The sequence below is a fragment of the Pseudochaenichthys georgianus genome, chromosome 4 (genome assembly GCF_902827115.2).
Source record: "Pseudochaenichthys georgianus chromosome 4, fPseGeo1.2, whole genome shotgun sequence".
In the NCBI taxonomy this organism is placed as follows: domain Eukaryota; kingdom Metazoa; phylum Chordata; class Actinopteri; order Perciformes; family Channichthyidae; genus Pseudochaenichthys; species Pseudochaenichthys georgianus.
In genome coordinates this window covers 26,183,061-26,204,828 of record NC_047506.1, presented here as the reverse complement: position 1 = coordinate 26,204,828, position 21,768 = coordinate 26,183,061, and the positions used below count along the sequence as shown (strand labels likewise).

The 21,768-nt window shown below is 42.7% G+C and overlaps 1 long non-coding RNA gene across 1 annotated transcript in view; it reads left to right on the top strand.

Moving 5' to 3' along the window:
• Positions 1-1,349: 1,349 nt before the first annotated feature.
• LOC117445803 (uncharacterized) overlaps positions 1,350-21,768 on the top strand; it is an 83,301-nt gene continuing 62,882 nt past the window's right edge. Inside the window, exon 1 of the long non-coding RNA XR_004552044.1 lies at positions 1,350-1,957. This is a non-coding gene — a long non-coding RNA (uncharacterized lncRNA). The remainder of the gene's footprint in view (positions 1,958-21,768) is intronic.

Genomic DNA, 21,768 nt, shown 5'->3' with positions numbered 1-21,768 from the left:
ATGTAGTTTATTTAGTAATTAAATTGTTTTCCTCCCATCAATTATCCTCGTTTTTTTCCATGCTTCCTTTGCTATTATTTTATAGGAATGCAATTTATATTCTGCAGCAATGTCAAGGTAACATTTCTAAAGCTGAGTCCGTGCTCACTTTTAGAAAAGTACTACATTAGTACATTTCTGTCTGAAAGACCCAGATATGCACTGTCAGGATAAGGTTGTTTTTTTTGGAAGTTTATTTTCATATGAATGTGTGAGATGTTGACATTAACTCTGGCAGCCAAATGAAGAAGTGCAAAAGAATAAAATAGTAATTTAGTTCAGGAATTCAAAAAATAAATAAAAGTAAATACATTCTTTTTTTTTAGGTTTGCCAAATGTGCATATACGATGGGTCCGTGTGTTCTTAAAAGTCATAATGGAAGAGTTCATTAACACTGCATTTTACTTTTGAAGTTAGCAATGATGCACCAAACATTTGCTTTATGGTTCATCTGGTAAGTACATTTCTTGAATAACCTTAGGCTAACCCTGCATTTAGTTAAGGGCTGGGGTATTTCGCTGACATTAAAATATAAATACATTCATATTACAGAGCTTTTAAAGTCCAGATTGGTAATATTTTCTTTGTTTTATGCACACTGTAGACTAGGAAATAAATCATCACATGTATGCAGATCACATTCAAAATAAATAAATAGATGTTCAACACAACAAAAGATCACTGTTGCACCACATAACACAAAAGAAACCCATTAACTCTCAACGATAATAACTTTTAAGATTATAATAACAGGTATGTCGGCAGCATTTATCATAACAGCAAGCCTCAAATATAGTGGATTTGATTTTCAATGAAGAAGACTGTTGCATGTCTTTTTTACATTTCATAGAAGGTGAATTTCCATCTTATTTGTTTTTAAGTTTTTGCAACAACGCTAAAACAAAAACCTCAAAATATTCGTTATACTCCAAGACAATCCTACACACACACAGAGGTACAAACAGTACTATTCTCTTTTTTTCTCCCTATCATACTCACCCCCCCACTGATCAACACATAGAGAGAGAGGGAGCGGTATTGATTTTGCTGTCTCCAGACTGTTGAAAGTGTGTGTACTTGTGGTTTGTGTGTATAAAAAGGATTAAGGCCCACGCTCAGCTGAGATACCATCAGCCATCAACCCTGCTAGTCCGCTTCGGGCTTTCCCGGCTGCCGCATTGTCTATTCTGCTCCGCTATGTGAAAAATGTTGAATATCAACAATGGCTTTCAGTGGTGTATTGTTGAGTTTTTGTATGAACTAATCTTGCCTCAGTGAAAGAGACCTAGGGCTTGGACAAAACGTCTAGAGCCACAGCATTCCTAGCTGGCTCTCCCCTTGAACGCTGAGCAGAAGGCTGGGGCTGAGGGAGGCAGAGGAGAGGGGAAGGCAGGCTGGAGGAGAGGCAGGGACAGGGAGAGCCCAGGCCGGGGTACGAGCTCCGAGGCTGGGGGAACGAGGGGTTGGCAGGCCAGGGGGAAAAAGGTGTGAAGTTGGAAGGGTGGGGTTGACATAGGAACCTGGTGAAGGTGGGATAAAGGTGAGGGACTGGGAGAGGAATAAGGTGTCACATGGAGGAGGAGGAAAGGCCAGGTAGGGCAGATAAAGTGACATACAAGACATGGGAGACTAGCCAGGAGGGTTTACATAGATCGAAATATATCATTTGTCCTGCATAAACATGCCGTATGTGTAGGAACAGTAATCTCAAGTCAGTTACTTTATAAGAACTCGAATATTCTGGAGGTATAACAGATCTACATTTGGGCAGAAAGAGTTGAGTATTCCAGCTTCAGGAGTGGAGTCATTTTGTGTGCTTTTCCTGCCATGGATGTAATGCTGGTTCAGCCACCCACGTCCAATCAGACATCAGGACCGCGGGCCTTGTCATAATGACAGCCATGACATCACTGCAAGGTAAGCTGACGGACAGATTGTCCGAATGATTGACGGACTCTGTGACTGCGACTGAGAATATTTTGATTGGCTGTCTGTCTTTCAGATTGTTTTTCTCCAATCTTATCTCGCCTCCTTCACCACTTTCTCTCTCACTCTTATTGATGCAAGAGTCCAGGTGTGGGTGCAGATGTAGAGAGTGTGAGGGACAACCAAAAGGCCATGAAGAGTTTCCATGCAGTTTTTATGGAGATTGATCTTCTAGCATCATAACTGTGGTGCATTCAGAGTGAGATTTCTATGTGTGTGTGCGTGCATGCTTGGGTGGGTGTTGTGTGTTGCCATTTCTGTGGTCTCTCCTTTCTGTCCCGCTGGGTCTGATGATAGAGGCAGAGGGGACTGGTGTAATAAGGATATTGTCCCTCATTTTGTATCAGATCCAGCAATCAGGTTGGTTGGTTGGTTGGTTGTTGACACCATGTAAAATTAGCATTTATTTTTTAACAGTGTTGCATTTGTTTAATGTGCTTTGTTGAAGGACTTATCAAATAAAGTTAAAATCCTTTAGTGTCACAATGTGTTGCCGTTACTTTTTCTTTAACAATAAATTACACAGTTCTTGTTTTTGTCATGTCAGTTATCTTGCAGGTGATCACTATCTACATTTTCCAGTTTCCTTTCCTTTAGTAATCATACTTATTCTAGTAACTACATTTATATTTTGAGTTACATTTATTCTTTTTCAGTGTGTACAGTTCACACACAAAACCTGCTTAAAATAAGCGGTATGTATATATTCAGGCTATATTAGGAATCACATATACTAACATACTATTTATACCTTATCAGTACGATGTCAAATTGTAGTTCGTTCCAACTGCAGAGTTTGTGGCTTTTGTGCGTACGATAAATGCCCGGGTGTATATTGCATTAGCACACATTTCTGAGTATGAGATGTGAGCTTACAGTACAAACTCAACTTCCCCATTAGGCGCTTTCACACCGCAGTATGCCTTGCGTCTTTTTAGACTGTGCAACTGCAGAGATTTTAAATATGTGACTTCAAACATTGCCCCTAATTTCAGATTTCCCCCATCTGCTTAAACCATTTCAACACACCTCTACATTTTGGCCTCTCCTGGCCTGCAGACTACAGTTATTTTGAAATATGTTATTTACTTCAAATTAACAAGTACGAAACAAGTTCAAACCGTATTCTACATTTCTGTAAATACATTATTATTATTAAGTGAGTTCATATTAAAACGTGATGTATGGATTCTTCATGCCTGTCATTTGGAGAGATACAAACTCAAGAGTGTAGTTTTATCTCAACACAAGTTGTTTCTCATATTGTCTTCAGTCGCACTGCGGGGTCTGTTGGGTTCAACCTGGTGTGCGTGGCAGTTTGGGGTCAGTGCCACAGAAACCTAGGATTGAGAGATGGTTGGCTTAACCCCTCACCCCCAATTCACACACACGCACGCACACGGATGGTTGTGAACATCAGTGCAGTCTAATCGGTGGCCCCTGGTGATTTGTCCTCTCAGCTTGAGGCCCTGTCATTCCTCCCTGCTCTCCTCACAATTACAGCCATGAACTGAACTAGAAAATCTGCTCCAATCTAGCAATTAGTCCTGAGGCCACTGGCTGTGTGTGTGTGTGTGTGTGTGTGTGTGTGTGTGTGTGTGTGTGTGTGTGTGTGTGTGTGTGTGTGTGTGTGTGTGTGTGTGTGTGTGTGTGTGTGTGTGTGTGTGTGTGTGTGTGTGTGTGTGTGTGTGTGTGTGTGTGTGTGTGTGTGTGTGTGTGTGTGTGTGTGTGTGTGTGTGTGTGTGTGTGTACGTGTGTGTGTACGTGTGTGTGTACGTGATGGGTGTGTGCTCTTTGTGAGGACCAGACAGGAAGACTGCAGTCGTTGACAGCCAAATAACGATGTTCCAAACCATTTTGTCATCAAGCGCATATTTTAACCTTCTTGCGTTTAGTGTAAACAAATGATTCCACATTTGGGATGATTGTGGGCCTCACAACAATGATAGTGTTTTTAAAACGTTTATCCCGAGCACCTTTTTAGAAGTATTTAGTTTGTGTGGAATTACATGACCATTTTGAAACTTTAACTTTATCTCCATTTGCACTTGAAGAACAGCACAGTCTTCCTTTTCTGTGCCGTGAAACAATGCAGACTGATGATTATTTAGTTTCATATTCCCGCACACATACATTTTAAACACTAATGTTCAAGTTATGTGGTGCTGTTATTGTTAAACAGAAATTATCCATTTGGATAAGCGCTCAGGTCCCTTAACTTAGTGAAGCAAAGATGTTGCAACTTGTCTCAATTTGGTAAAGAAGAAAAGTGCTTTGGAATAAATTCGACAGATTGTTGAACCCCAGTTTCATCTACAGCACATATTGAAGGCGCCACTGTTTTTACCTGTGAACCAATGCAAAAATAAGGTTTTATTTATATAACCCAACACCACGAAGTTGCTTCAATGGGCCTCAAGGAAATGATAGTTCTCAAAAGTAAAATTGTAAAAACAAAACACTTAGGGCCTTCGACCCTCTGGATGCAAGTTCTTATACAAAGTACTCAAGGACATGCATGGTAACACTCACATGCCAAATGGTGGCATTCCTGTGAAGCCTAACGTGCCTCATTATAACCACATATGACTCGGCTTGCTGCGACATGTATTAAGCCTATAAATAAAGACGGCCTCGGGTTCAATAGGTTTAAAGTAATCCAATGGAGGGTCCTTACAAGTGTAGCAAACTCTAATGAAAGTGCGAGTGTGTGAGGACGAGAGGATGAAGTGGACAGGGGAGGGTCAGGGCAGGGGGGGGGAGGCAGGCCTCACTGCGCAGTGACAGAGATGCTTAGTGCCGCCTGGCATCCTCCTAAAGACTCGGCCTCCTTTCCCCCCCGCGCATCTCACTCCCGTGTCCCCTCTCTCTCCTCCGCCACCACTCTCTCCTTCACTTTCCTCTCTCCTCCTTTTGTCCCGTCCCTCCTTCACCCTCCAGTTCCTCCACTTTTTTTTTCTCACTTCCTCAGGTTTCCCCCCCCCCCCCCCCCCCCATTTCCTCGTCTGGACCATTACAGACACTCAGCAGCGGGCCGAGGGGCGGGTGTGGGTGAATGCGCCATTGGGATGGGGAGATTGAGGGGGAGGGACAAAAGCCCTGAGATGCAGCGGTCCGCCGAGAGTGGCTGGATTTGAAAAGAAGCCGGACGGTTTCTTAATGCAGCGGCTGGACGGACAGACTCAGCCCTTTATCCTCGTGCTTTAGCTGATGCCTGCTTTGGCCAAAAAAAAGCACATCATCCGCCTTGTGCCCTTCCCTCTATGCCCGATGTTTTATCAAACACATTAAGACTTGATGGAGGGATGAAGAGAAGAGGGTAACATAGCTGAAGGCCAGACACTTAGGAGGTAGATGCAGAAAACTTTACCGCTTCCTCAGAGGAACATGAGAAAGAAGAAGAGTGTGTGCGTGCATTTCTTTCAGAGGTCGCTTCTCTTGTATGGAACATTAAGACATTACACATGAGTGCTACACTCTCCCTGCAGCGACTGCCCGGGTCAGTGCTAAAAGAGAAAATATTGACGGAGAAGTTACAAGCAGCACATTAACACAGCTGAAAGTGCAGCATTTTACAAAACTGCACTCAGCTATAATTCCCAACACACTTTAACACCAATATGCAAACATGATCAAACTTCTTATCGTAATACTTTTGGTTTGGCTTTTTACATTTTCTAAGAGATCAATAGGATATACAAATAATTTTACAAATCCATAACTCTGTGTGTGCTAATCTTTGTGATACACCAACAAGGACAGACAACACTTTTCTTCAAAAGCTCGAGTAGTAAACAGATGAGCTGAATGGATTTACTGTCCCACTCCCATCTCTTATCCACCTAATTCTCCCACCAATTATGGCAGTTTGTATTCAGCAGTATTATTTTACTCGAATGGGAGGGGTCCTTGAATGATATTTTCTCTGCCTATGTTCATTTACTTGTATTGGCTGTGTCTTTGTTGTGGGTGGTGTGGGAGTATTATTAAGGATTTGGCTGTGAGGGCTTAGCTGCTCTGTTATTCTGATATCAGCTGGACTTTGATCAAATGCAACAAGCTCTAAATCCACTTTAATCAGTGAAGCGTTAGTTAACAGCGAGGAGACTTCACAAGCTCAGGGACTTTCTGAGAAGTCAGGGGAGGAAGGAAAACGCAGACTTATTGGCACTTTTGTATTTGCGATAATACACCTTAATAACATTAAAGTTTTGAATGACAATGGTGTGAATGCTTTGTAAAGATTTGTTGATTATTATTGAATTTCAGTTCTGTTTAATAATTAGACATCTTAAATCATTTTAAATTACGTTACATATTTGGTCTCTTTATGGGGCTATGCTCTTATTACTTTGTGTTTCAGTATTCTCAGGGATCACCTGTATTAAGTGCACCTGGTGCAGTTTATTTGTTGCTTTACATTCATTTCGTTGAGTTCAGTCTTTTTCAATTATGTTGATTATCACATACATTACAACAAATGTCTTTACTTGGTGACATACCACAGCTTTTCCCCTCAAAATCATAGAATTATCAGGAAGGGGAAAAGTTTTGTTTGTAAATATTAAACATGTTGTCAGCTATACATTGACATACATGAATCAGTTTGCTCATGAGTATGAAATTATAGACATGTTGCTATTTGATTCATATATGGATACTTAAAACAGCTATCAATATGTTTAGGAGAAACTGATAAAATTATTGTTTTTGCGATTCTGTGTTTCAAAACGATTTACTATTTAATTATGTATCTATTTTAAATTGTCACATCGGCCATTATCTATGACCAAGCAATACTGAACTTGTTTGACTTCCATCTTGATACTTTTTTGTAGAGCTGTTCTGTCAATGTTTGTGGTTTTAAATATCAGTGTAATAATACCCAAGCTAGCATGTTTCTAATTGCCTCAAGCTAATGTTATAGGTCATTTGATGTTTTTCACTCACTTTAGTTGAACTTTTGTGGACTTCCCATTGGGATTAATGTCAACCTTTCACTAGTGATACTTAAGAGAAGCACAGGATTATTTATTTTGTACCTCAAATTTTAGAAGTTGTGACGGCAGTGTTCTGTCTGCAGCAGTGCATTGTAGAGCAGACCTCAGTGACATGAGCAGAAGCACGGATAGACTTTCAAACAAAGAGGTTATAGGAGATTTGAGAGGATGGTTTTATTGCACAACAATAGGTTTTATAAGGCTTAGACTGATCTGCAGCATACCTACAACAATGGTCACACACACACAAACACAGATGCAGGCATGCACATGTATACATACACAATCAACCTGAGCATGTGCCAACATGTTACACACAAAGTCAGAATAACCAAATCCAGCTAGCCTGTCCTAACACACACACACACACACACACACACACACACACACACACACACACACACACACACACACACACACACACACACACACACACACACACACACACACACACACACACACACACACACACACACACACACACACACACACCCCCCAACTGCCCAACAGCCAAAGCCAAGTGACACCCAGGCCAACTCTCCATTTAATACGAAAACACACACATATGTAAAATGTGACCACACAGCTTAGCCCCCCACTAAGACCCACAGAGCAGACTGTATGTGTGTGTTCACGTCGGTCAGTACTGAGGCCTTTCCCTGCGGTTTGGAGAGCGGATGTAGAGGCAGAGAGAGAGAGGATTAGAGTGATATGGAGACAAAGAACAACAATAGTGTGTCACATTTTGTCAGTGAGGATTTTATGGAAAAGCTGATTTGGAGTCTGCCACCAACAAACAACGATCGGAAATATGGGATTTATTACTAAATCTGTTTGAGTATTCGCCTGAAGTTCAACAACGCCTAAGTGTGTGTGATACTTTCTAAATGAGTGAGTGTCCATGCAAATTCATATTAACATATTAACTGAAGATAAGAAAGTTATTTCAGTTTGGATATAATCACAGTCTTACATTGCTGACTAGTTTATGTATTTTGTTCATAGGCCCACACATTATCTGGAGAAAAAAATAAACATCAGTATCTGGATTTTTTTTACTGATCATGATTCAAAAGTAACCGTTCATGTAACCCATTCTCAATTGTTGTGAGGTTTTATTTTGAGGATTATTTATTTTCAAAACAGTTAAAATTCCCTAGTACTGTTAAGTGCAATTCGATTTTGTGGGATTCTTTAATTTACTGTAGTTAGTGCAATACATTCAAACCCAATTGAACACAGTACTATAGCTTGTGAAAACAAAATAAAACTCAAATTTGGAGACAACTTTCTTTATTGTTTGAAGTTGTTCAGGTGTTTTGCTAACTAATACAGTAATGACAATGACGTACTGTATAGTCTCCATAAGGAAAACACATACATAACTTGTTTTATTTTTAATTTATTTTTTAAAGGAGTGTCAGTACGTGGGTAAATCACTCCGCAGAGGAAAGTGTTTAACTTAAGTTGCAGCAGATGTTCTCTCTTATTGCATCCCTGCTGTCTTCTAAATGAACCAAATAAGTTGATCAAATGAAACATTTTGTGCATCTGTCTCAGGATTATTGCTCTTTTTACCTCTTGGCTTGCTAAATGAAGCGTCACTGAGTTTCAAGCGACTTTCATCCACAGTTTAGCGACCCAGCTGCGGGAGCCTTCAGACGCAGGCAGGCGGTGTGTGAGGGGGGGGGGACACACACAGCAGGATCAGTTAGAAGTGAATGAAATGATTTAATGTTTCAGAGTCGGCCTCGCCCCTGGGGAATGGAGCGATACGGGCTCCTAATTGACACAAGGTCAACTGCTTCCCTCTCTCTCTCTCTTTCTCTCTCTCTCTCTCTCACACACACACACACACACACACACACACACACACACACACACACACACACACACACACACACACACACACACACACACACACACACACACACACACACACACACACACACACACACACACACACACACACACACACACACACACACACACACACACACACACACACACACTGTTTTCTGTTTCACACTGTTTCTATTTCAGCTGTCTCTCTCTCTCTCTCTCTCTCTCTCTCTCTCTCACACACACACACACCACAGTCTTGCCAGTATCCAGACCAGTCCAGTGCTGTCCAGCGGCGGACAAACAAAGGCCTGTGCTGTGTGACTGTAATGATGGATGACCACCACTCTCACATTTTATAGAGATTTCAGAGGAGTCAGTCCGTTCCCAGGCTGGGCTACAAGTCAATAGCCTTCTATCAAGTCTCCCAAAATCTCTGAAACGACATGTCTACGAAACCCTGAAAAAAACGAGAAATGTTTTATGATTTTATTAGGCCTTAATCAGCCATTGACAGGGCAGCAGTTAAGGACAGCTGAATGTGATTAGCAGGGGGTGGAATGGTTTAATAGTGTCAGTATCAGCTGATTGACAGACCCCAGTGGTCACTATTGTTCACTCTGACGGCATGGACAGATTATGCACAGTGGTCGTCCTGTGAAAATGTGTTTTGTGCTTTTAATGGGAGTGCGTTGCTGTGGTACCTTTTACCAAATCCCTGCCTTAAGTAATTATTGAGTACTGAAAGCTTATTTTCTTAAGACAAACTATGAATAAGCTGCTAATGGGTTTGGAATGATTACTCATTTCAAAATAACATCTCAGAAGCTTTTTCTAAAATGGCATTTGTTCTTGATACTAATGCAGCAATCCGCTATATACGGTCTTGGTTTGAGATGAATGGGCTTTGAGATACTGACCATGATCCATAGTTCATGTTTGGCTTTGGTCCTTTGTTATCTCCCTTGTCCCTGGCTCACATAAACTCAAGCACCATCAGGTCTTGACCAGCGTCCTGGTCGACCTTCAGGTGGAAGACTCTTCAAAATCACCTTTCAGTTGTAAACCTCTGTTCCACTGTGTCACGGGAAACAGTTTACTGCTCTGGACTTAAATGGACCATTTTCAAGCTAGGAATCTTTACAGGTTCCACTAAGGTGTTAGTATCTAAGAACCATTTGAATAAGAGTTTGGCCAGATCCAAGTGATATCCACTGGTTGTGCGGTGTGTCTCAAATCTTTTTCAGGATATCTCTTATTTACCCAAAAGAATCGGCATGTACCCAACATCAGCTCTGATCTCAAGGTCCTTTTTAATCTATAGAGTGGCGAAGTCCCTCCCCTTCCGGTGGACCTCCATGGCACCTTATTTCGGAAAAATAATGTATTGAAGTCAATGGAGGGAGAAAGATTATCTTTTGATCCCGTTTGAATTGTGCCACGAATTACACATGATGTTTGTCAATTTAAAAGAGAATTATGCAACAAAAAAAATGTGCCGTAAAACTGTGAAGTAACACATTTTTGTGTGTGAAACGCTGAATGAACTACATCTCTGGTCTCCCACAACAACACACGTCACCAAGATGGCCGTCACTACTGTCTTGCTAAACAAGGGATTGACTACCCTCAATATCACCACAATGAAACACGTCCAGAAGAATGTCATGCAAAGCTGCCTGCCTGCCTGCCTTCCTTTTATTCTCTCTGAACTGCCTGGTCTTTTTAATGTTTAATGTCAACCATTTGTGCAGATAGCGTGAAGTAGAAAATATCGTAGATGCTAATGTAGCGTTAGCATTTCTCCCCCGGGCTTAAATGGTGTATTATAGAATGATCACACCGGTGTGACAGTACTCTTCAAAGGGTTCACGAAATATGACTACTACTCTTACTGTTTAACATTTTGGGTTACTTCATGTTAAGGCTAATAAAAATGACAAGGCTGTAATGCTAACTGAGGTGCTTGCTACTAGCTAGGTAGCTAACTTGATCCAGCCACTCCTGGTCCTTTCATCAGACGGGAAGCGAAAGAACGAGCGAGACCCATTGCTGGTATGATTACAACCATGGTACTAAGCACACAGGCATCTTGTTAAAGTTATCTTAACTATCTCTTATATTTAGCGGAGGAAAACAATTGTGACATCACTTACGCGACTCTGGGATTTTTTTCCAGTTGCATATTTTTCATAGTCTTATATTTCAACAGTTTTATGACAAACTTTGACTTTTTTGACATGGAAATGATTTTTTAAGATTGACAAACATCATATGTAATTCGTGGCACAATTCAAACGGGATTGAAAGATACGTTTTCTCTCTCCATTGACTTCAATACATAATTTTTCCGAAATAAGGTCCCATGGACGGGAAGTAGATGGGCGTGACTTCGCCACTCTATTGAGGTGAACCATTTTCTCTTCGATTATAAATAGGGTGAAGTGCAGGAAGAGAGTCCTGTTATTGTTCTGCTCCTGTTATTGTTACGGCTTGTTGATGCAGCATTCTGCTACTGCCAGTCTCAATGTTTTCCCTTTGTTGGAGTCGGTTTGGGTTGACTGGAAATTCAATCATATCAATCGGTCAATTAAAGAAAGGAAATAGTCTATCTATCCTTGCGTCCCTTGAGGATACTTTTTTTGTTTGTTATTGCACTTATTTTCCAAAGGTTTATTTGCAATTGGATCTAACACGTTTGACCCTGGATGACATTTAAGTCTTACCGCAGATGGGCAATACAACTCAAATAATTCTCTGCTTTATTTTCAGAAATTCAAACTTTGAAACTGGGATTTGACCAGTATAGTTCCATGCTTATGTTTTGCTTAAACACAAGACACTTTCAAAGAGTAACAACTCACTTTCATACTCCACACATGTAAACTAATGATCTCAGACTAGCACCCAAGTGACCTTGTAAACATTTGTGGAATTGCAATAAATAAAGCGTCATCTATCCTGACGCAGGATGTTGCATCCCCAAACTGAAATAAAATCCACATAGTTGACAGACTCGCAGATGTAAGCGATGACACAAAGGGAGAGGAGTGCAGGTGTCAGAGGCGACGCCACCAGATGATCAGCTCCCTCCATGACATCTTCAACCCTCCGATTTATAACTTGCGGCAAGAAAACACGTCTCACACATCTGAGCAGCGCCGCCATGACATCTAATCAGATGCCAGAGGATACGATGGTGTCACAGTTTAGAGAAAACACACTGATTCCCCACCGGCTGTATTGTCACCAAACGCGCTTCTCTCTATGGACTGTAAATGATTTAATTTGAGCGCCAGATGTGGCGTTTAGATTCTGCTAGCGCTCGTTGAGAAAGACAGAGGGAGGAAGAGAGAGGGAGAGAGAGGGAGTGGCAGCGAATGAGGAAATTACAGGAAGGAGAGAAACAGCTTGGCAGACAGACAGCCAACAGCAGCCCGGGCACTTGACAGAGCCCTCCAAATACCATGATTGTGTGTGTGTGTGCGCGCAAGTGTTTTTTCCCCACTTGTGTATCATGACAGCTGAATGAAAATCAATCTGCTTCTACATCTGCCATCTTGAGTGTCGTGGAGCGCAGATGGGCCTTCCCTGTCACACTGAGCTAGCTGGCAGCCGACCAACTCAGGTCTTTCCACCTCTTCTTTCCTCTCCTTCCTAATCTCATCCTCTTCTTCTCTTCCCTCCTTCTTCCTCTCTCTCCTCTCCTCTTTTAATCAGATCCCTGGCTCTGAAGAACAGTTTTTTACAGCGTTGACGTCTCCAAGTCACTCTGAGAGCAGATGTTTTGGGGCCTCTTTTTTTTCATAGCCGCAATCTGGGCTCTAATCACCATCATTGACGGCTCCGAGGGCCCCTGTTGAAGCTCTGAATGGCAAATTAAAGCGTTTTTAGATAACGTTTGTAATTGGCTAAATCGTTCATAAGCTCGGAGATCACACTTTTAATCTGCAGCCTAACATGACGGATCATGAAATCGAGACGGATCTGCGTGTTTTGTGCCACGTTTCCTTGCCCCTGCAACCCGTTTTGGTTTCTCATACTGTATGTTTGATGCTTAATGATTTACCCATCAGATTAACAAACTCTAATCGTGCTCTCCGCTGCAGTTTGTCCCAGTGTCAGGCGTTCCCGCTATCCCATCTCCTCTCTCATCTCCTGAGCCCATCTCATCTCTGGCATTAACTCCATTAGCCTGGTAATTGGCTCTCGAGGCAGCGGCCATAGACTACGAAGGCCACTTAATGTCCATCTCATCCCTCCCTTCTCCTCTCTGCTCCCCAGTCGATCATCTACCTTCCTCAGTATATAGCATTAACTAGTCCTGCATAGAAATCTGAGGCCATATTAGTTTTATCCTATTGCCAGGCTGATGAGTCCCGATCGTAGGTGATGATATGGCTAAGTGGATTTTTTTTTTCTCACATCACTCCAAAATGGGTCTCCAAATAACCCCCAACTGACACAGATGAATATTTAAATGTTGCTTATGGAGATCTCTTTCCAATTTTTAAGCAAGCCAGAAAAACTAAATCTGTATTTGAAAGATGTGGACACTCAGTTTTTCAGCCTGCCTCCCCTTCAACGTAGGCCTTGCTTTTCATTTTCTCGCAGAAGATGAGATGAAATATGAAGGTATTTCTCTCTGGTGTGGATATTCAGTCATTTTTGGGTGAATTTGTTTAGTGTCCCAGGAGACTCAGAAAATGCCAAATCCTGAAGTCAAATGCACCGACACTGTTTTAGACTTTCATCCAATTTAATGCCTCGAGAGCTTCATTTCCTGTGTATTTATTTTTATAATTATGCGTAAACAAAACAGAAGCCACCAACAAGCAGTGACACTGTTCTTTCTGAAGGATTTCTCAACAGTTTTAACTATTTCAAGGTCAGAGGCTCAGAGCGAGATAACTTGCGATAACTTTTGTGCAAAAGGGTTTGAAGCTGAAAACAAAACAAAAACTGAATCCTTTAGATTCTGTTTTTTCCTAGTTTAATCCACAAACATCTATTGGGTGCAGAAGTTAGTTTCTTTAGTGTGTGTGGGTTTCAACGGTATTTATTTTAACTGGACCCCTCCAATGGAGAAAAAACATTGTATACTCCATAGGCTATACTGAAATACGGTGTTTCAGTTTAGAATTGTGTTCGTTGTAATGGAGTATTACGTGACATTTAAATGTTTTATTTTTCAGTTTTTCTTCACATGATTAGGGTCTCGGTTTTTGCCATTATATTGAAGTATTTGTCAACTGTATGTACTTTCCAATGGCTAATGCAAGGTCGGCTTCACTTAAGGAACAATGAAGTCAATAGAAGTGAAGAGGTGAATTCCTACAAATACCTTCATTAGACATTTTAAGTTACAGATATCTGCTCTAGTGTTGAGTGACTGTATCTCAGGTCTATACTTACAGCAGTGTATGGCCTCTACCCTTGTACCACTTTATGTTTTTGCATTCACTTTGTTGAAACCTTGGACTTGATTCACCTTGCAGCTTCTCCGGGCAGCTCGGAGCTCATTGTTTAGATTAATGACTTTCCAACAGCATTGAGACTTCTACACTGATGTCGGTGACGGCAACATCAGGCCGAGAGACAAACAGTCCTGTCACTTACCGATGTTAGACACCAAGGCTACCCAGAAGAAACATTTCTCTTGTTGTTTACACTCTCTGATGCTTCTCTAATCCTTCAGATCCCTCCGTCTCCCTCCGCTTCTGTGTTTTTGCAAAGCCTCTCTATCTGTTCTATGAAACCTTGGTGTCTCATCTGAGGGATTTTAGAAACAGAGTAATTAGTTAGCGATAGAGGAGCTGTTGGTGTGCAATGATAGCTGCCACCACCCTCCACCCCCCCAACCCAAGAGAGGGACAAATCAATCAATAACCTGCTGATTTATTTGACGTTCTTATCGTCTAATTTAATTGCTGGCTCTTTTGTATCTTTGGAGTTGTGGGGGAGGTGGTGTTGAGGGGGAGATAAATAAAGGGAGGGTGTAGGGATGATGCCGAGTTGAAGAAGGAAAGAAGCGGCAAGTTTTTCGTCTTGTTTTTGTTTTGTCATGTTGCTTTTTGCGTCCATGCGTAGCACAGTTTTGCAGGGAGGCGTTTCGAGACACAGCTTCGTTCCGCAGCCTCTGCCGTGTATTTACTGCTGCAACACTGCCTCCATTGGTTCATAACTCTATAAAAAGCAAACACACATACACGGGGGGAGGAGAAAAAAACAGGCGTGAGCAATCCTTCCACAAATTATCAGAAAGAAGAAATTTAATTAGCAATATAAATGCCAGTCGGAGTACATTATGTGCAATTGTCTTGCTATCTTTCCAGAAATTAGTCCTTTAAAATGAATTTGCTGTATTAATCATCTGCTGAAATATTTTTTGATCGCTGAATTAATAGTTTTGCGTTTGGGGGCCGTGTTTTTTTTAGGTATTCATTGACATAGGTGATTGCCTCTTAATTATGACAGCGTCCTCCTCCTATCCGCGCCTATTAATTCCTGTGTTGTGGCGTCGCAGCAGCCCGCTGCCTGGCCCTGTATCTACTAATTACTTCTCTAATTGAATTTGCTCTCTGTTGCCAGGCTGTTTTTTTAAGTGGCCGTTTGTCGCCGGGCCTCATTGTGTCTTTGTGTGACAGCTAGCTGCCACGCTGACGGCAACAGGATGCACTCTCTCTCTCCTCAGTATTCATGTCTTTCCCTCTGTATCATTACCTATAGCTCCCAGACCTATGTAGAGTTCCCAGTATAAATTAAGGCGGGAAATTAATTAATGAGAGACGGTGAAACAATTACACGCCCCTCCCCACTCGATGCTGCCCGCCGCCCTGCTGTCATTGGTTCAAGCCTCTCTAGGATTGTTGTGACTAAGAGCCCGTCGCTCACCATCCAGCAATTCAAGATGGCATGTCTTTTGCAGAATGATAAATAGCATATAGGCGAATTATGTAGCTCCTTTACCATCAACAAAACGGCTCCTTGGGCTGAAGGCCAACTATATTCAACTGTTGTGTAACAGTTTATGAACAATGATATCTAGTTGAAAACAGGGACGTCCCTCCCTACAGGCCGATCATACAGGCTGCATGGGGCCTCACATTGCGCAGGGGGCCTCGGCTTATGAGCTCCGCTCGGCTTGTGCGCAGTTCTCCATGCACCCCCTTAACTCCTAACAGTCATCGACATGTCAACCACAACACAGAGAAGTACTGATAGAAATGTGTGTGTAGTTGTTGATACATTGCTGACAGAGTGAACTACATTTGAATACAGATTTAAGAAATATCATGCAGTTTGTGTATGTAATAAGCATGTTTTTTCTTGACTATATTACAACTATATTATAATAAAGTAACATATTATTGAATTGATTATGATTATTAGTAGAAGTAATTTATTTGCATTAATTATATTTTAATCTTTTTGAGGCTAGTATTTGGCAGAAAATGCAGACGTATTCACCTGTAAACGCATACTGAACGACATACATTTACCATTTACCTCACTGTATAAAAAAGTAACTGTTGATAATAATAATAAACATCATCTCACAATGTCGCTTGGGGCCCCAAGTTGGCCAGGGACGGCCCTGACTGCGAGATATCAATCTTACCGAAACATGAAATAAATCTTGATTATTGTAAAAAAAAAAGGCTACAAACCACAAACCAACAAATGTTCTTAATTAAAATATATCCTTGATACTGCTTGGCTGTCTTATAGCGTTGAGAATTCTGAACTTGAAATTAACGCAAGTATATTTCTAAAGCAAACTTGTTTTTTTCCTCTTGTTTTATATTTCATAATGTATCATTGCATTCAATAATAACAGAAGTTACTGCTGAACGAGTACTTTTATAAATTGCCCCGAGCAACATGCATCCATGATTTGATATCAACCCATTTCATTTTATGTAGCACTTCTCACAACATAGCGCATACAAATAGCTTGGAGAGAAAATAACAAGACAAGGGGAAAGAATTAAGAAATAAAGAGATAAAATGGAGGATAAACAATATACTACAAGATTGTGATTTTGACTGAAAAAAAACGTGACTGTTACATTTTCTGGTTACCGTTATAGGGGGTCTGAATTCATTGCTTGGAAATGAAAAAAATAAAATAGTGTGTGTGTCCTTTCTGAAGAACCAGCACCTTACCGTGGTAGAGAGGTTTGTGTGCCCTGATGAACCTGGGGGCAGTGTTGTCTGTAACCTTGTGTTCCTGGTAGGGTCTCCCATGGCAAATTGGTCTCAGGCAAGGGGCCAGACTAAGATCGGTTCAAAAAGACCTCATGAAAGACGACACAGGAAGTGAGGATACCCGGCCCGGAGGAGGCCCGGGGTCCCCTTCGGAAGCCAAGCCCAGAAGGAGATCTCGTCGGGGAGAGTCTGGTAGCTTGCCACGGAGCCTGAAGGAGGGAACCCGAGCCAGCCACACCACGGGCCGTAGGACCCAGAACTTCCCCCCCCTAACCAGAAATCAATTATAAACCCTATGGGAAACAAAATAAAGATGCGAAAACTGGACTACCAGGTCCTCCAGGCTAAACATAAACACACCTGCAAAAATATGGCCTACAGCTCAAAATGGCAAAGAGGTATTCTAAGAGTGTCTCCCGGCGTTAGGACAGGCGAGACATCCTTCTCCTCCAGCTTCTCTTTATATATACATGGCTGAGTGGAATTTGGAACACCTGGGCAGAGGCGGAGCCAGGGGCAGACCAGGTGCAGGTCCATTTCAATTTTACATAGATGTATATGTTGCATAATTTATTTTAAGGCACATGCAGCGGTGCCCCTTTCAATTTAAGTAAAACCTGCACCAAAGAAAGAAATTAGTATTTAAATCCAAGCAAGAGCGATGAAAGCAAGAAAATCACTTAATTTGTTGTGTTATCACAGAGGACGGTCTGAATACAGTATTTTACTGTGAAATAATACGGTAACATGTTGTGAAATCCTGGTAATCATTTATCCTGTACATTCACAGTAATTAACTGTGCCTGTATTGATTTCACTGTGAAATTCAAAATTACAGTATTATATTGTGAACATTTCAGGTAAAGACTGTAAAGTGGTAAAACAGTAATTTACTGTAAAATATTACAGCTAAATATTGTGAAATCATGGTAATATTGTACAGTGTATTTAATATAGATAAAGTAAGAAATCATTCCAATGTGTACTATAGTACAGTAAAAAAAAAACAGTTTAAAAGGGGAGTGATTAGTAAAATATGCATAAAGAAAAAGAAAGAATGCTAACTAGGTAACATAAGATAAGAATAAACAAGTTTAAATGATTTGTTATTGGTTGTGATCATATTCTAAAGATGTTTGGATTATTGAAAAGTATACAGCTCCCTTTCATCTGAGTGTTGAGAGCTGTATCCATAAATTCATGTTATGCTCAAAGTGCACCAGATTGATGCATTTAACTTCAACATTTTAAAAAACATCTTCCCGGGGGAGCATGCCCCCAGACCCCACTAGGGGAGGTGAGGACCCCCCTAGAGGAGGTGAGGCCCGTCCACCCCCAAATAAAGCAGGTTCAAATAATTAAATTGCATACATGTTCTTTTAGTAAACACTGAAAACGGGTCCCACAGACCCAAACAGCACACAAAGGTTAAAGGTAAGCATATAATAATGTTAAAATGTGCTAAATATATACACTGCAAAAAAAAGAAAAGAGGAGTAAAAGTAGCCCCTGACTTGTTTTATTTTTTGAAAGTAGCCCTCACCCTAAAAAAGGTTGGTGACCCCTGCTCTGGACAGACCTGGTAAGCCCAAACGTGTAGTTCGGGTGAACTGGGAACGTCTGGAGGAGGCCCAAGTTCAGGAAGCCTTCAACTCACACCTCCGGTGGAGCTTTTCGGGCATTCTGTGGAGGTTGGAGATATTGAACCAGAGTGGTCGGTGTTCAAAGCCTCTATTGCCGAAGCCGCGGTGGGGAGCTGTGGTCTCAAGGTCCTAGGTGCCTCAAGGGGCGGTGTTACGTGCCGTAGTGTGTGTGTGGTCGTGTGTGTGTGTTTTCCTCTCTCTCCCTCTGATTGTCCCCAGGTGCAGCCTCCCCCCAGGTGATCCGAATTAACAATCAGGACTTCCATATAGGACCGGAGGAGGACGGCAGTGAGGGCCTTCTTTCTCTCCTTCTCGTCTGGCTGCATGTGTGCAGCCTGTCTCTGTGTGAGACCCAGCATAGTTGTGTTGTTTGTTGTACGTTTGTGTTGTACTTTGGCTGGTGAGCCGCCTTACTTATTGACGCATTAAAACCTCACTTAAACTCCTTCGGCATTCCGTTTCCTCTCCTTTTTCTCTCGTCCGGCTGTCTGGTGTGTCGCTACTTCCCTTGGTACCCCTAGCTCTACAAGGGAACGTAACAGGCGGTAACCCTCGAACCTCCTGGTGGACACCGGTGGTCAGGGAAGCCGTCCGACTGAAGAAGGAGGCCTTCAGGGATTTGTTATCCCGGGGGACTCCCGAGGCAGTTGCAAGGTACCGACAGGCCCGAAGGGCAGCAGCCGTGGTAAAGCAGCGGGTGTGGGAGAAGTTCGGAGAAGACATGGAAAAGGACTTTCGGGCGGCACCAAAGTTGTTCTGGAAAACTGTCCGACACCTCAGGAAGGGGAAGCAGGGAACCATCCAAGCTGTGTACAGTAAGGATGGGACATTGTTGACCTCAACTGATGGAGTGTTAGGGCGTTGGAAGGAACACTTTGAGGAACTCCTGAACCCGACAACTCCGCCCTCTATGTTAGAGGGAGTATGACGGGGGATCAACACCAATCTCCCGGGGGGAGGTCACTGAGGTCGTCAAACAACTCCACAGTGGCAAAGCCCCGGGGGTGGATGAGATCCGCCCGGAAATGCTGAAGGCTCTGGGTGTTGAGGGACTGTCATGGTTGACACGTCTCATCAACTTTGCATGGAAGTCGGAAACAGTACCTAAGGAGTGGCAGACCGGGGTGGTGGTTCCCCTTTTCAAAAAGGGGGATCAGAGGGTGTGTGCCAATTAAAGAGGCATCACACTACTCAGCCTCCCCGGGAAAGTTTACTCCAAGGTACTCGAAAGGAGGGTCAGGCCGATTGTCGAACCGATTGTCGAACCTCAGATTGAGGAGGAACAATGCGGATTCCGTCCTGGTCGTGGAACGACGGATTTAGCTTTTTCAAGGATCCTGGAGGGGGCCTGGGAGTACGCTTATCCGGTCTACATGTGTTTTGTAGACTTGGAGAAGGCGTATGACCGGGTTCCCAGGGAGTTACTGTGGGAGGTGCTGCGGGAGTATGGGGTGAGGGGGTCTCTACTCAGGGCCATCCAATCTCTGTACTCCCAAAGCGAGAGCTGTGTCCGTGTCCTCGACAGTAAGTCGGACCCATTTCCGGTGAGGGTTGGCCTCCGCCAGGGCTGCGCTTTGTCACCAATCCTGTTTGTAATATACATGGATCGGATTTCGAGGCGTAGTCGTGGGGGAGGGGGTCTGCAGTTCGGTGGACTAAGGATTGCACCACTGCTTTTTGCAGATGATGTGGTTCTAATGGCTTCATCGGTCTGCGACCTTCAGCACTCACTGGATCGGTTCGCAACCGAGTGTGAAGCGGCTGGGATGAGGATCAGCACCTCCAAATCTGAGGCCATAGCTCTCAGCAGAAAACCGATGGACTGTCCACTCCAAGTAGGGAATGAGTCCTTACCCCAAGTGAAGGAGTTCAAGTATCTCGGGGTTTTCTCCGCAGGGTGGCAGGCGTCTCCCTTAGGGATAAGGTGAGAAGTCCAGTCATCCGGGAGGGACTCGGAGTTGAACCGCTCCTCCTTCACGTCGAAAGGAGCCAGTTGAGGTGGTTCGGGCACCTAGTAAGGATGCCACCTGTTCCAGGCACGTCCAGCTGGGAAGAGACCAAGGGGTAGACCTAGGACCAGGTGGAGAGATTATATCTCTTCGCTGGCCTGGTAGCGCCTTGGGATCCCCCAGTCAGAGCTGGTTGATGTGGCCAGGGAAAATAAAATGTGGGGCTCTCTGCTGGAACTGCTACCATGCGACCCGACCACGGATAAGCGGAAGAAGATGGATGGATGGTTTGTGTCAACTCTTAAATCACAGAGGCTGACACAGAGAGTATTGGTCTTTTTTTAGGCTAGGATTTCATTAAGTGTGTATTTAGGATCTTACATTAAAAAATAAGATTTGATTGAGGATCCTCTAATGATAACCTTCAGACGTTTGCTTTGAGTCTGACTGTGCTTCAGGCAGAAGCACCATTGAGAAAGAATGCATCCTTTGGCATTAGACGTGAAGGTCGTTTCACCGTGCTGTCCTTGGAGGAAGTCAGCAGGAACAAAGCTTTTACATAAACATCTTAATCATCTCTATTAAACAATGAAATAAACCATGGCAGGTACTTGTTGGGGGCCATATCTCTGACCCAGGATCAGACAAAGTTCCTGAAAAAACATGAATGTGATGATAAATTCAGAGGCCTCCTAATCCCAAAAGCAGACCCCTATACTTTTTAATAACTTCTAGTTCAGTCACTCACCTTTTTTTTTGAACATTTCAGAAATAATATCCTTCTCAGTTCAATACAAATACCAAACTTTGGGCTACAGCAGAATATAAAACAACATTACTGCCATCTTTATCGACCCATCTCAGTCAAACCCTGCCTCTTACCTACATCCCGACTCTCAGCATATTCTCCTCCATTATCCTGCTGTCCCTCACCCCCAACCTCACCCTTTCAGTTGTCTTTTTGAAAACTTTCTCTCCTCCTGTCTCTCTTGATATTGATCCGCTCTCTCTGCCTCTCCATCCATCCATCCATCAATCTCTCCCTGCCTCACCCCTCCTCTCTCCCTCTATTGATCCTTCTCCCTCCTCCTCACCCT